Source organism: Podarcis cretensis (assembly GCF_951804945.1).
Source record: "Podarcis cretensis genome assembly, chromosome: 4".
In the NCBI taxonomy this organism is placed as follows: Eukaryota; Metazoa; Chordata; class Lepidosauria; order Squamata; family Lacertidae; genus Podarcis; species Podarcis cretensis.
The window spans coordinates 33,106,587-33,121,915 of NC_137173.1; the positions used below are offsets into that span (position 1 = coordinate 33,106,587).

Below are 15,329 nucleotides of genomic sequence, written 5' to 3' on the forward strand. Positions count from 1 at the left end.
CCCAAACAGGCCAAGTCACCTATCCCCCCGTCAGGCCAAGTCACATTTCTGCCATCATTTGGTTCACAACAGGTGTGGCATGAGAGGATAGCAAGTGTGGTGGTAAGATTCAAGGACAATCCCCCAAAAATAAAAATAAAAACATTTCATTGTAGTATAGTATAGTATAGTATAGTATAGTATAGTATAGTATAGTATAGTATAGTATCATAACGAGGTTTTTTAATTAAAAAAAATAGAATATGTAGCTGAATTGTTTCATACTTTCTGGATGTCCCATGATCATATTATAAAGTAGTAGTGTTCTATGTTACAAAACAAGCATTTCTTTTGGTTTTCCAACGTATTTCTTATCAATAAAAAATTCAGTGTGATGCAAGCAAATTTTAATTCCCAGAGGGAAAAAGTTTGGTCTAAGCCTCCTCACAGGGTCACTATCTATTTATTTATTAAAAGGTATACACAACTTTATTGTAAAAAACTTCAAAGTACTTTACAAAAAGATAAAACAATAAAAGTGAGAAAACATACAAAAGTTAAAATACTAACACAGATTAACAACTTTCTTGACATCTGGGTAGGCTTGTCTGAACAAGAAGGGCTTTAGCAAGCACTCAATAGGCAGGGAGTCCCAAAGTGCAGGTGCTGCCACAATAAACAATCAATTTCTTACAAATGCAGACTGTGGCACCTGTAGCAGTGCCAATTCCACCAATCAAAGCAGTTGAGTGAGAACATGTGGGGTAAGGCAAGTCGACTGGTCTCAAGTTGTTAAGGGAATTATGAGGATAAAAAGGGGAGAAGACCTGTATACTGTCTTGAGTACTTGAGGAATAGGTGGAAGATAAAACCTATTATGTCAGCTTGGGCAAGTATATGGCTGTGAAACTGTTTTGCTCTTTTTATCTTCTTCTGTGTAGTCATATGTTTATTGTGTGTGTATTTCAACAAGCTTAACTTCTACCATTAACTTCTGGTGTGTAAGCGGGGATTCTTTTTTCTTTTTTAAGAGCAGCCTTACATGCGGAATCATAAGCTGCCTTGAAACTCTCCTGAGTTCAGGGGAGATCCTCATAATGCTTTAATGATTGGTACGATAAAATAGGCTAATAAATGCATCTAATAAGATACCCCCATAGATGTATTATTTGCTTTTATTTTCCTCTCTGCATGTTCTAGGTTTTTCTATTATGATCCCATGCTAGCGTGGGGTAACGCTGCTGGCAAAACAAAGTCAGTGCAAATTACAGAGGAGCTGTGTTGCTGAAGGGTTGTGGCAGTATACTTCAGGGCACATGTCTCGAGTTCACCAAAACATGGGTATCATGCGTGCCGTACATCATTAGATGTGCTTTCCAGGAAATAAGAAGCATAATCATATGTTGGGGGAGAACGTTCTTGCGATACACTCTGCCTTAGCAAACTGTCATGCAATTTCTCCCGGCCGTGTATATTACACAGTAAAGAACGGGAACCCTGCTGCATATCAGAAGGTTGTAATTTCATTTAGGTATTCTATTGGCATGGTAAACTGCGAGAGCACAGCTCAAGTGGCTATTTAAATCATAGGAGTTTTAAGCTGAAAATACCGCCTAGCAGTAATTGCCCTTTTCTTCAGGGTTGCGTTGCCCATAGGCATGTGCTTAAAGTTTTCCACTGTCTTCCTACAAATAATAAATGGCTTTAGTAGGCAGAGTGGTGTGATTCTCCAAAATGCCACCCATACAAACAGGGTGAAGGAAGCGATCATTAAAAAAGGTGGGACTTGGGGTGCTTTCAGATAGGGTCTTAATTGGCAAATAGTGCAACAAGTTGATGGTAACAGATTTGTTTGCTTTTTTGAAGAACTTGCTGGATTTCCATTGGAAACAGGCTGCCATTTTATTCCCAATGACATCATATAGATGCTGCCAAAAGCTTGCATGCATGAGGAGCGCTGATCCTGCAATAAACACCTACCTGGAAATAGCCTAATAAAGCAAATCTTCATGCACAATCTGAAATCCTGACAAAAGAACTTTGCGTTCAGGAAAGGAAGTTGCTAACATCCAAGGCACCTTTTCTGTTTGTAAGTTACAGCTGTATAATCTATCCAGTGAGTAGATAGCTACCATTAACTGATCCACGTGTAAGGTTTCTGATCCTTCAATCCATCATTTGGAGGATTGGGAGCACACATTCCCCCTGCTCTCACACCACACACTTAGCTTAATAAGTAAGTTCCTGATTTGATTAGTATAACATCCAAACTGGAAAAATGTGGTTTGCATGAAGACTACAGCCCATAACCATGGTGGAAGTGTGTGAACGCAGAGCTATTTTCTGATCCTCCAAAACATAGTTTTATGGCAGCCTTCATATCCATCCATACATTTACCATCTTGTGGTACAAAATGATTTAGCTGCTAAGTCCTGCTGAGTTTTCCTGTGACTCAATGATTAATATAAGCTGTGACCAGTGTATGGTCCAGTTTATGAGTATTGTGACCAGAGCTTAGATCTTTAAAATGAAATGTGCCTATTTTCCCAGTTCAGAAAGGCTGAACTTGGAACTCTGTGGAGGTTGTTGCTTCGGCAGTGAAACAGCTCAGACTGGAAGCTCACCTACTTCCTGGCCTTCAGACAGGGGATTGCCTGTTATTCCCACACCTCATGTGGCAATTGTGAAGCTCTTTTTGGTTAATCATCTCATCTATTTTTATGCTTCTGAAGGGGATTGGGGAGCAGAATCTGAGAGTGGGCCGAGAACCCAATCAACTGGTGTGGAGACCTATGGTCCTGGGATACAGATGTTTGTGACCAACAGCTTCTTGCGGTAGCTAGAAGTACACGTATCTGCTGTTTTGTTCCACCTGCTCCTCCTCAGAGGACAGGGCTAAAGCTTGATAAAGTGTTACCCTCTGTGTATTAAGCACCTCCTCTAAGGTTCTGTATTGCTTTCAAAAGATAGTGTCTTGTGCTCCCTATTATGCTGCTGGTTCAGCCCTCTGTTGTTAGAGTTCCTTAGATTCAGCGCCATGCTATTTGATTGGTATCTTTCCAACAGTGATATGTGTTCTACTTGTACCATGTGGAAAAATGAATAAAATATCTAAATGTTAAAAGACAGTTTATAAACACCATATGCACACGCACACCGTGGAAAAGAAAACTTTTCACTGAAAATATCTTAATTAGATAATTCTTCTATTTGCATGTGTAAAAGACTGGAGAACTGCACCTTAGTTTCTCTCTCTCTCTCTCTCTCTCTCTCTGTGTGTGTGTGTGTGTGTTTTAAAAAAATTAGGCTATAGAGCTAATAGAAACTAATTTTCAAGCATGTGTAGGATTGTAATGCATAAGATGGAGCTAACATGTCCTTTATTGCTCCAGAGGGGAGCAATGGGTAGAACTCTGTGGGGAACTAGATTTCTAGTGAACATTAGGAGAAACTTCCTAATGACAAGAACTGCTTGACAAAAGCTGGTTCAGAAGTAGGGATGCGGGAGAAAATAAATTAAGTTTGCATTTAAAAGCAAACCTACCTAACTTGCTCCTTCTGAAATAATGTGTGAAACGAAACCGTCATCCTTCCAAATTCATATTTCTTTGAATGTTGCAGTTCAGTTCTCCAGCCACATTATGGGTACAAAAATGCATATTAAATGCTTACATTCATGATAATATCACGAAGGTGCATTTTATTAGAGAGACTAGCTCTGCAAAATTCTGTATATTGAGCAAAACTGCATACAAATATGTGTATGGAAAAATTCACACTAAAATGCTAATGAATTTTACGATTTTGAATTTATTTTTTATAGCAAACTGAGATGGAAACGTGGTGAACTGTACTTAAGATTGGAAAAATGAGAAACTGAAAGAAACCAAAATTGACAGATTTACCCATTGTTGTTCAGGAGCTCTCTTTTGCAGGAGCAGATGCTGGGTATCTTCTGTCAGGGATGCTGCAGTGGCAACCTACATTGCAGATCCTGCAGCCAAGAAAGGGTTTGAATAGATGACCTGCACGATGCCTTCCAATTATAAAATTCTGTGATTTATTATTTATTCTGGATTCCAGTGAAATTGTAATTGGTGTGAAATGTTTTTAGTTGCAGAAGAAATCCAAAAGGCTTGCTTATTTCAGTGCATTTGCTGTGTGGCTATATGAAAGCACTTAACTTTTTGTAGCCTTGATTTAATCTCTTTATAGGAACTGTAATGTTAATGAGATATCACACTAGGAGAGGTGAGAGTGAATTTCAGATATGCAGTGTGTTTGTATGTAGACACGCAAAAGAAAAATTACTTTCCCTGTGGTGACATTTCCAGGCTGTGCCACCAAGAAATATAACTACTATCCAGATATCTACCCTGATCATTATATCCTGTTGTTATATAACATTATGAGCAAATGGAGTAGTTGACGATAGTAGTACATTCAATTTTTAAGATATCCTGTGTGTCTTCAAGCTTGCTAAGCAAACTAAAGTACAGGAGCACTTTTCTTTTTTGTGTTGTCTCTGTGTTCATCCTCTTTCTGAGATGCTGTGTGCTCTAGGGCAGGGCTCAATTAAGTGAACAGTACTTGTCTGTCGGTTGGGAAACTAAAGCTGTAAACAAGGGTATAATAATAAAAATTAGAGTAAGTGAGGGTCAGGGTAGGTTGTTGCAGAACCGGAACGTTTTTATATTTTGGAGAAAATGATATATTTATCCTTGAGCAGTATAGGGCAAGATGCTTTATAGTGGCATAAGGAGCTGTTGACTTGTGATCAAGCAAATCTGGCGTAAAGAAAATGTTAGCTTAAAAATGAGACATATCTCTTACACCCAGTGCTGAATATGATGGGTGGAATTCAACATTATACTGTTACATTTTCCCACCACCCCACTCTTCACAGCACTCAGATTCCAGGAGCTCCAGTTGCTTACCCGGGATCTGTGTTTCCTTTTGGACAATGAGGCACAGTGGGGACTAGGGTGTCTTTATAATTTATGGTTTATTTACACATATATACAACATGAGCCTATGATGGAGCAGTTCAAAGCATTACACTCCAAGAGGGTCCCATCTCTCCCATTGCTGTAGACTCCAATTCAAACTGTCAGCCCACATCGTGCTCTGTTCCCCTCTCTCCAGCTTGATGTGTTTTAACAGACTGACTATTTTTCTCCAACTTATATCATACTGAAATCCTGAAAAATTCCTTCCTAGAAACTCTACCCAGAGCTCAGCGCGGGGCTCCACCCACATGCCGACTGGCAGAGAGCCCATCACCTGCCTTTGGTCTCCTTGATGGTTCTTCTCCCAGCTGATTTCCTGAGTACTGAAAAACCAATTTGGTCCTGTATTTTAGCACTTTGCCAAATCCTGCACCTGGCAGCCCATTTCAATACTCCAAGCATTGATTAACCTAAAACACCTACTAGACCCAGGAATTCAGGGTAGTCAAGGCACCTACAAACTCATAACAGTACCATGGATGAATGTTCCATCAGTGTAAGCACTGTGGCTTACCAGACAGAATGGTCATGCCCTCAACCCCTATGCACAGTTGTAGCGGTTCTCCTGACCTCCCCATAGCCAATTTCAGGGTGCATGGGGGGCAGGAGAGGATGGGAAACCCCGTTGTGCAAGTGGAAGTCCTTGTGCAGGGATTCTGCTGACAGGGCTTGTTCAGTGGATCCTGCCCAGCAAATTGACAGATGACAAATGGCATTTTAAGCTCTTGCTCATTCCTCTAATATCCCACACCCTTTTTCCTTTTCTACATCTCACATGTCACTTTCCAGCTCTATAAATGCTCAGCTTCCCATTTATTTGCCCAGGTAGACCCTATTTACCATTGCAGCAAACTAATAATAATTAAAAAGCAAAGAAAATTTGAAACTCCAAGCCTATATAATAATTTTTCCCTAGACCTTAGCGACTACGTGCTGATGTGTCTTTAGCACAGGGGTAGCCAGCTTGGTGCCCTTCAGATATTATGGGCTGCAGTTCCCTTCAGCTCCAGCCACCGTGGCTGCTGTCATATGCAGGCCATTGGTATTCCCACTTTACAGATGGGAATTGTAAGGCTTAGAAGCAATAATATGCCAACGCCATTTGCCGAACTAGTGTTTAAACACTTTTTTCCCTTGAGAAATCACCCATACCTTTCTCACTTCACTGCAATATTTAAGTTATGTAGCAGAAAACAATTGTACAAATTTATCTGAGAATGAGTGCCTTTTCATATAGACTCTTTATAGTCTAAAAAAGAGTGGAATATTAGTTTTTCTGGATCCATTTAGGACTGGCCCAATATCCTCTTTCTCACAGTGGCCAACCAGAAGCATCTGGAAAAGCCAGGAACAGGGCATGTAGGTAACAGCACTCAGCTTGCTTCTAGTATCCAGACTACCTAGAATTCATTATCATGGTTGGTAACTCTTGGTGGAACTTCATAAACTTGTCTAAAACACTTTTAAAGCCATCTGAGCTAGTACCCCTCATCCACATTTTGTGATGGTGACTTCCACCAATTATTTTGTATTGTAGTTTTATGAAAACGAAATGAGGTACAGTTTAGTGGAGCGGGGGTTAAACTCCGAACAATGTCTGTAGGCTAGTATGTAGACATACAATGTACGCCTGCTATTTGTTATGTGTGGGTGACTCCCATTGACGACTGCAGGACTTAGTAAATGATTAAATAAAGAATTGCAGCCAAAAACAGTAGGTCATACTGACATTAAAATCCATGATTTTGTAGTGAAGCATAGGGGTGGGGGAAGTGCTATTTTGCAAGCTGAATGTCATATTTTTCTTCTATTAACGAGACTTTTAAAAAAAAAAATTAAAAAAAGGAAAACACCCTGAAAACACATTAGTAATCCAGAGTGTTTAAAATGAAAACAAAGTGACTAACAAAATTAAATACTGTACATGTGTGCATTCTCTCTAATAAGCATCCCTGAGAATATAAACTGTTCTGATGTGTATGGTAGATATTCTATCCTTCTATCTATCTATATATATGCAGTAATAAATAATACTAGACCCAGTCAAAATATTCCTAATCAAAATAGGCACAGACTTTCCTGGGATCTGCAGCTGAATTTTGCTGCCAAGTCTCAGTTTAATAGAAGAAGCATTTCTCGTGAAGGCAGTCTGTTCATGTCTCCTTTAAAACTACAGAAGAGATCCCATTTTCTTTTCCCCCCCTCCACTCTAGCAGTGGGCAGCCCTTCAAACTTTTGATCAGCCCGACTTTGTACATTTCACGACTGAACTCAGCTATGCCAAACATCCTCTTAGGAAGTTGACATTTGTGCCGTTTCTCAAAAAAGGGGGAAGAATGAATCCCAACTGTTTCCTCTTGCCCTTTTGATTGAGAGAGCAGTAAGTCAGCAGGAGAGGTGCAGCTTTTAACAAGGAGGGGTGTGCAGAAGCTGATTCCAATCCTTCTACAGGCAGAGCAGAAAAGAAAGAGGAAGAGACTGATGTGAAGCAACACTAATCAGAGCTGATTATGGGGCATGAATGGGCTCATTGATGAGGGCAGACACAACAAAGAGATTAGGCTGGAGAAGGGAAAATCCTGCGCTGGGGTGAAGGAAGTTGGTTTTACGACCCTTTGAAATCTGACTTGTACTATTCTGTAGCTGTTTCTTTTTCTGTTGCTCTGTGCACAGATAATGGGAACTATCCTAAGCTGCAGTACTCCCTGATATTTGCTTAAAGAGAGCACTGTCTGTCCTCCCAGTCTTATGACACCACAAAATCTGTAGAAGCTTTTAGCAAACACGACGCTGGGGTTGGGCGTCTTAGTGCTGTTGTATGGTGGCATTGTTAACTGGGAATAGAGGAAAGGACCCATGCTAGTTACACTAAGAGTAAAGGTAGCCATGTTGACCCATTTTTATTTTTATTTTAAATCTAACATCCGTATTAGGGTGGTGCCTTTATTAGGCCAATCAAAAATGTCGTGAAATAGTGTGCAGCTCACAAGTTCCGCAAACCTTAGCAAATCTCACAAACTATCTTTGCCAATAAGATAGCTTGACAATACGGGCTTTATTGAATTATATCTACAATACATTTTTTGTCTTTAAAACTAACATCAGTAGGAGTCACCAAATCATATGGTGCCCAAAGAACACTGAAGTGAATCTATGTGGATTTTATTTTTTTTCCATGGGGAAGCAGATCCTTCTTGCCTTGATGGCACTTATTACAACATCACACTCCATGTAAACATTTACAGTATACAGACAGAGAAAACATCTATTCCATTTGTGCAACTATATAATTGCTGGGTATAAACTGTTCACAGCTGGCAGCGTGTCTAACCGAACTTGTATCCTCCCTTAGAATGTAGGTTACATTTAGCACCATTGTACAGCAGGGTCAGTTGAAATTGCTCTTCACAGCTGTTTAGTTTTCAGGATAGCTCTTTCATTTTATTTCGAGAAACATTTTGAGTTTTCCCAGACCTCTGTTCAAGTCTTCCCGGGGTAGATGCATAATTCCTGGTACTATCAAGTGACTTGTTCCAGAAGAGTGTAACAGTGTAAAATTTGAGCAGTTGTTGAATATCTCTTCTTAAACTCTGCAAGATGTGTAACCCTGTTCAGTCAAAATGTAGGGTGGAGTCACGCCATGACATATTACAATTTTCCTTCATACAGAAAGCACTCCTGTTTATAATAGTGCATGTATTATCAAGTGTGTCTTGATTTCAGTAAGGCTTTTGACAGTGTCCCCCATGATAGTCTTATGAAGAAGCTCATAAATTGTGGGCTGGACAAAGTAATTATTTGGTGGATTTGTAGCTGGTTGACTGACTGAATGCAAAGAGTGCTCACTAATGGTTCCTCATCATCGTGGAAAAAAGTGACAAATGGGGTGCCCCAGGTTCTGTCCTGGGCCTGTTGTTCAAGTAAACGACTTGGATTAAGGAATTGAGGGGATGCTCGTCAAATTTATAGATAACAACAAACTGGGACTTGTAACTACAGTAATGCTACAGAAGACAGAATCAGGATTCAATATGACCTTAATAGATTGGAGAACTGGGGCAAATCTAACAAAATGAAGTACTATAGAGACAAATGTAAGGTTCTACACTTAAGCAGGAATAACCAGGTACACAAAGATAAGATGGGGGACACCTTGCTTGCTAGTAGTATTTGTGAAAAAGATCCAGAGTTATTGGTAGACCACAAGCTTAAATCCCCAATGTTATTAACAGTGCATAGGCTGCACCAACAGAAGTATATTGTCACGATCATCATCCTGCTCTATTCATAGAATCATAGAATCATAGAGTTGGAAGAGACCACAAGGGCCATCGAGTCCAACCCCCTGCCAAGCAGGAAACACCATCAGAGCACTCCTGACATGTGGTTGTCAAGCCTCTGCTTAAAGACCTCCAAAGAAGGAGACTCCACCACACTCCTTGGCAGCAAATTCCACTGTCGAACAGCTCTTACTGTCAGGAAGTTCTTCCTAATGTTTAGGTGGAATCTTCTTTCTTGTAGTTTGGAACCATTGCTCCGTGTCCGCTTCTCTGGAGCAGCAAAAAACAACCTTTCTCCCTCCTCTATGTGACATCCTTTTATATATTTGAACATGGCTATCATATCACCCCTTAACCTCCTCTTCTCCAGGCTAAACATGCCCAGCTCCCTTAGCCGTTCCTCATAAGGCATCGTTTCCAGGCCTTTGACCATTTTGGTTGCCCTCTGGACACGTTCCAGTTTGTCAGTGTCCTTCTTGAACTGTGGTGCCCAGAACTGGACACAGTACTCCGGGTGAGGTCTGACCAGAGCAGAATACAGTGGCACTATTACTTCCCTTGATCTAGATGCTATACTATTCTGCCTTGATCAGACCACACCTGGAGTGCTGTGTTCACTTCTGAATACCACAGTTCAAGAAGGACACTGACAAACTGGAATGTGTCCAGAGGAGGGTGACCAAGGTGATAAAATGTCTTGAAACCAAGTCTTATGGGGAGCAATGGAGGGAGCAGAGTATGTTTAGCATGGAAGAGACTGGGAGGAGAATGGCTCAAGCTTATTTTCTCCTGCTCTGGAGGGTAGGACTCAAACCAATGGCTTCAAGTTACAAGAAAGGAGATTCTGACTAAACATACAGAAAAACTTTCTGACCATAAGAATTGTTCGACAGGGGAATGGTCTCCTGCAGGAGGTTGTGGACTGTCCTCCTTTGGAGGTTTCAAAGCAGAGGTTGGATGGTCATCTGTCAGGGATGCTTTAGCTGAGATTCTTGCATAGCAGGGGCTTGGGCAAGATTACCTTTGGAGTCATTTTCAATGCTACAGTTCTACAAATAAATGATTGTATGTGCTGGAAGCTGGCATTTTGTGTATTTGCAACAGTATATATTGCCTCCCTAAGTGGCTCACTCACATCAAAAGAATGAAAGAGAAGAAAAGAGAATGTTGTTGCCTTTTGACTTAAAGTTTAGATATTCAAGGCATACAACAAATGGGCAAAGGGGGAATGGAAAATGAGGACATCAGTTTAACAGTACTAGTACAAAAAGGTAAGTTGTGAAGTGACTAATAGATGGGGGCAAGATGAGGTTTCCCTTGCCGGTCCTTAGTTCAGAGTGTGTTCCATTTTGCTCTGCAGAATGATCCCCCACACATACTGTTGACATCTGTCTGTCTCTAGAGACAATGGAGTGCTCCTCCAGGGGAGGGGTCCACTTTGTAAGCAGCACTGAAGTGACCTCCTTGGGGGGCAAGCCTGGGCAGTGTGCATGAGGTCCTGGGCTGCCAAGATAATAAGACCCTCCTCTCAGCTTTGCTGATGTGGTCTAAAGGAAAGCAGAGCAATACGTTTGGCACCAGCTTGGCTGCAGGAGTTGCTGGGAGGAGATATAGAAGGCACCCTCCAACTGTCTTAGAGACTCCAATCTGGATTTGTGTAGTGTTTACCCCTTGGCCTTTTCTCTCTCTCAAAGATATCCTGCAAAGCAGCGGAGGTTTAGCATCAGAGTTTTCCTTCTCCTAGATGGGCTACGTTCCCAGGTTGACAAGCAATTCCCTCTACAGCACGTACAGAAACCTTCTTGACCATTGGACCCACTATTGGTCTTGTCCACTCAATCCCCCAGAGTTCATCTTTGTATGCAGAGGAAGCCCCTAATCCGCTGAGGGTTTGAGACCCATTGGCTGCCCTCATCTGGTTTAACTGGCCAATCAAAGCCATTCCCAAGGTGCAGCTGCTGTTGCATGTTGACAGCTTCTAGCAGACACATGTGAGAGCTGAGTGCAGGGTGGGGGATCAAAGGTGGACAAAGTACCCCTGAAGGAGCACAGCGTGTCCCCCACCAGAGGTACTTCTCCTCCCCTAACACACACACACCCCACACAAACATTCTCAGTCTGTATCGCCTTAATAAAAATATTGAGTTTGGGTCAAAGTTTTGCAAAATGATAAAGACCGCTTGAGTAAGGATTCAGGGGGGATTATTTTGAATTTTTCTTTCCTACTATCAAACACACATGCACATGCACGTGCACACCCACATACACCCACCCACAGAGTTTCATGAAAATTCATTAATCTGTGACATTTAAAGATTCTGTCTGATAGGTGTCTGGAGCAGAGGTCGGCTGCGTACATCAATAGTTTCTTAGAGTCTGGCACTCTGTCAATATTTGGGGGCCTCAGTAACAGCACTTAAAGGCAGTGCCTGCGAGCCGTCATGCTCTTAGCATGTCTGTAAGTGTCTGAATGAACAGATATTAGCACGTCAAGTCCTTTTATGACTGGCAACACTTAGAAACAAAACACTCAGATGATAGCTTCACCTCCCTGCCTTCAGTTTCCTTTCTGTCTTTTGGTCTGTTATTTATCTGATGGAGTTCAAGTATTTCAACTAAATATCTACCCTACAAAGGGTCTGTTATCAAACAGGATAGTAGCAATGATGCTATGCACCGTTTATTTAACAACATAGCTCTGGTAAGCCTCTTGTTTCCACAGTACTGTACTACATTGTGTTTAAAGAGAGGTTCAAGCCAGTTGTATCATATAGGAGGCCCAGTACCTGATGACAGTCTGGAGTGGGCAAGAGCATGTATTATGTTGCTGAATTGATTCTCTCTCTCTCTCTCTCTCTCTCTCTCTCTCTCTCTCTCTCTGTGTGTGTGTGTGTATGTGTGTGTGTGTGTGTGTGTGTGTGAGAGAGAGAGAGAGAGAGAGAGCTTTCTACATATGATGTCCAGAACGCAAGCAAATACTCATTTTAAACCTTCTTGATGCTAGTGATGAATCTGCGGCCCTCCAGTTATTCCTGGACCATCGCTCTCATAATTCCTGACAATTGGCCGTGCTGGAAGGAGTTGATGGAAGTCAGCATCCAGCAACATCTGAAGGGCCTCAGGTTCCACACTTCCTGCTGCAAGAGGAAGGGAAACAGATTGGGCAGGCAATGTACAATAGGGGGCGGGTGTTAGCACAACCTCATGCTACCGTTTCTGCGCTCCAGATTTCTACTTTTTATTCTCGGAGCTGCTTTTAAAAAAATTGCATTGCAATTCTGATTTGCATCAACCTCTCTCTGATGGTGCACCATATATGATATGGGCTTGATTATGCAAAACGGTTTTTTTAAAAAAGCAAGTCCATTATTACTTTTTTAAAAAAAATCTGTTTGGGACTCAACCACACATGTGAACATCAGATTAATGTCCCAGGTATTCTTTGTATCCCAGTCTACGTCTACTGATGTTATAGTATCTTGTCCAGGGCTGTTCAAAGAGTTTTGAATATGCCCTAATATGGGCCTCAAATGGTTGTGTTACAAAAGATAATAACTTTTCTGTTAGCTGTTCTAGCATTGTTCTGATAAACTTAATAGCAGTTTCTTACATCTGGTGATGTAGGAACATAATTCCAGACTTCTAATCTTCTTAACCTATCAAAACAAAATGTGGTAAAGCTTTTCTACAGATATAGTGGGAGAAATCCAGTGGCCTAAAATTTTTCATTGTGAGGAGGTCAAACATAGCAGCATCACTGCCACTTCCCTACTTACTTCAGAATTCCAGTGGGGTTTTCACTTTCATCCATGGTACATAACGCTTTTCAGCCTAAGAACTGCATTACCTTCTGGGCAACCACGTGTCAGAGAGAAGGGTGGGTGGGGCAGCTCATATAACTTCTACCTTTGTACAGCAGACTAGTTTATACACACACTGATACGTCCCTCTCTGTCATTTATCCAGTAAAGCAAGTGGTATTATTAGAATTCAAGGATGCATTCCAGCTAGGCAAAAACACTTGGGGTGCAAGTGGCTCATGAGGGAAGTTGGCTGGGAATGGTTCCAAGGGCCAGATAGACAGGCCGAGTCTTGAGGTTCACCCCTCTGACTTATATGAAGAGGTCAACGTATGGGAAGCTGTGTGACACTTTTGTCAATCCAAAACTGAGAAGCGCTTAACCATCAAAGATTCTAAAACAAATTAATCACCTCTCATTTCCCGAGGACGGCAGCAAGATCAGCCTTGATCCCTCATTAAGGACATCAATGGATGTCCCTTCCTATGTGTTCTGTCAACCCCGGCTGCACCTTTGTAGTCATGCGTTTTATCTATCATCTAGATTGGGCTCCAAGGTTGTTCCTTTCTCATCATGACCTAGGAGTTGCAGCTGACCAGTTCATGGATGGCCTGACTTTACTTGCCTTTTTCAAGTCATATGCCTATCCGGCTATAGTTAGATAGATACAAAAATTGTCTGAAATGTAAAAGACCCTTCAGACATTGGAAGATCTTCAAGCCCATTCTGTGGAATTTGTTTTGTATGTAGTTGCTATATTAACAGCTGTTAGCTCCTATGAGGTGTGATAGGCATATGTGGTTGGATTTTCCCAAAGGGTTTCCACTGAAGTTTCTTAAGAGATTTAACATTTATTTTAAGAACACGTCATTAGTCTGAAGGATAAAATTAGGTGCATTCTGAGAATGTTAAATAATTTTCTTTATATAATGTAAAATAGACATTAGCATTGTTTGGATAATTTTAAATGGCCACATAATTTTTTTGGGGGGGGGCTTTCAAAATAGTGAAAAGATTTCTGAAAAGGTTAATAAGTACTACAGATTTTCAAATACAAGTTTTCCCCAATATTAGATTAAGCTCTGAGTAGAAGGGCATAGCACCCACTCTATAAGAGACATGATAAATTTCATGGCATTTCAACAAATTGTTTTCATGTACCAAGTAATTTTTCGTTATTTTGTTTCTCTTTGTACATTTTTTGTTGCATAGATTTGTCCATATGCCTATGGATTTCCTTTACGTCTTTTATAACACTGTTTTTTAAAGTGTTTTGTATTTAATCTAGAACAAATTAAATGTTGTGTATTTGATGTGGGATCTAGAATGTTTCTCCTTCCTGTTGTATACCAGTTAGAAATACTGATAAATACCTATGAGGAATATAAATTGTATATGGCAGTGGTGAAATAAATTTGCTGTGTTTCACCCCATGTAGCCATTTTACGCCATATTTATAATTTATGCAAAGCAAATTGTATTCCATAATGTTCTTCCTTTCTCTTTTGTTTTCTCTTTGTTTCCAAATCTGTACCCTTGTAGCCTGAAGAGGAGAGCAGCATCAGCTGGAATATTTCGTTCCATGTTGCAAGAGACAGTGCGAGTTGGCGGGAATGAAACCTTCTTTTCCATACAGTTGGCTTGAAATGCTGCATTTAAGAGGTATTGTTCCCCCCCACCCACCTTTTCTGGAACTAAAAGTGAAAAGCTGCAAGCAAGCATTAGTCTTGCTGCCAAACCACCTGTTGATTCACAGCAGAAAATCCTTTTGGCAACTCATTTTTTACCATATCCAGTTGGAGATAGATGAATAGCTGACATTTGTATACCTTCAGAACCTCTTAGCACCCTAAACCTCAGGTCCACAGCAAAATGTAATAGCTGTTCACCTGAAGAGAGATGGGTTCAAACTGAGATTAAATCAGGAACAAAAAGGGTTTGGCAGAATGAGACTATTCTGCCATTGACATTTGTCAGCTTCACGCAATCACCTTATGAGATCTGGCGTGTCATTCAGAGTCTGTTTTAAAAAGACTAATTTCTGGGATGCTGCAAGACAGACTGAAATATGGCAGAGCTCTAACAAGAGCAATTACTAGAAATACTGAGGATGCACTGGTTTAAGAGCTATGACTCCGGAGGTGTACAGAGGAACACAAGCAAAAAAACAACAACAAAAAAAAAAACAGGTCCCTGCCTTCAAAGTGCATTTTAGCAGTGAGGGAGATAACATGGACGTGGGAGCAGGAGACAAAAGAGG

General features: G+C 40.9%; 1 protein-coding gene across 14 annotated transcripts in view; it reads left to right on the top strand.

Moving 5' to 3' along the window:
• Positions 1-15,329, top strand: part of ZBTB20 (zinc finger and BTB domain containing 20) — a 504,516-nt gene that overhangs the window by 275,568 nt on the left and 213,619 nt on the right. For all 14 annotated transcript variants that reach the window (XM_079973673.1, XM_079973666.1, XM_079973667.1 and 11 more), the window contains one exon: positions 14,612-14,731. The gene's annotated coding sequence lies outside the window, so the exon portion shown is untranslated. The remainder of the gene's footprint in view (positions 1-14,611; positions 14,732-15,329) is intronic.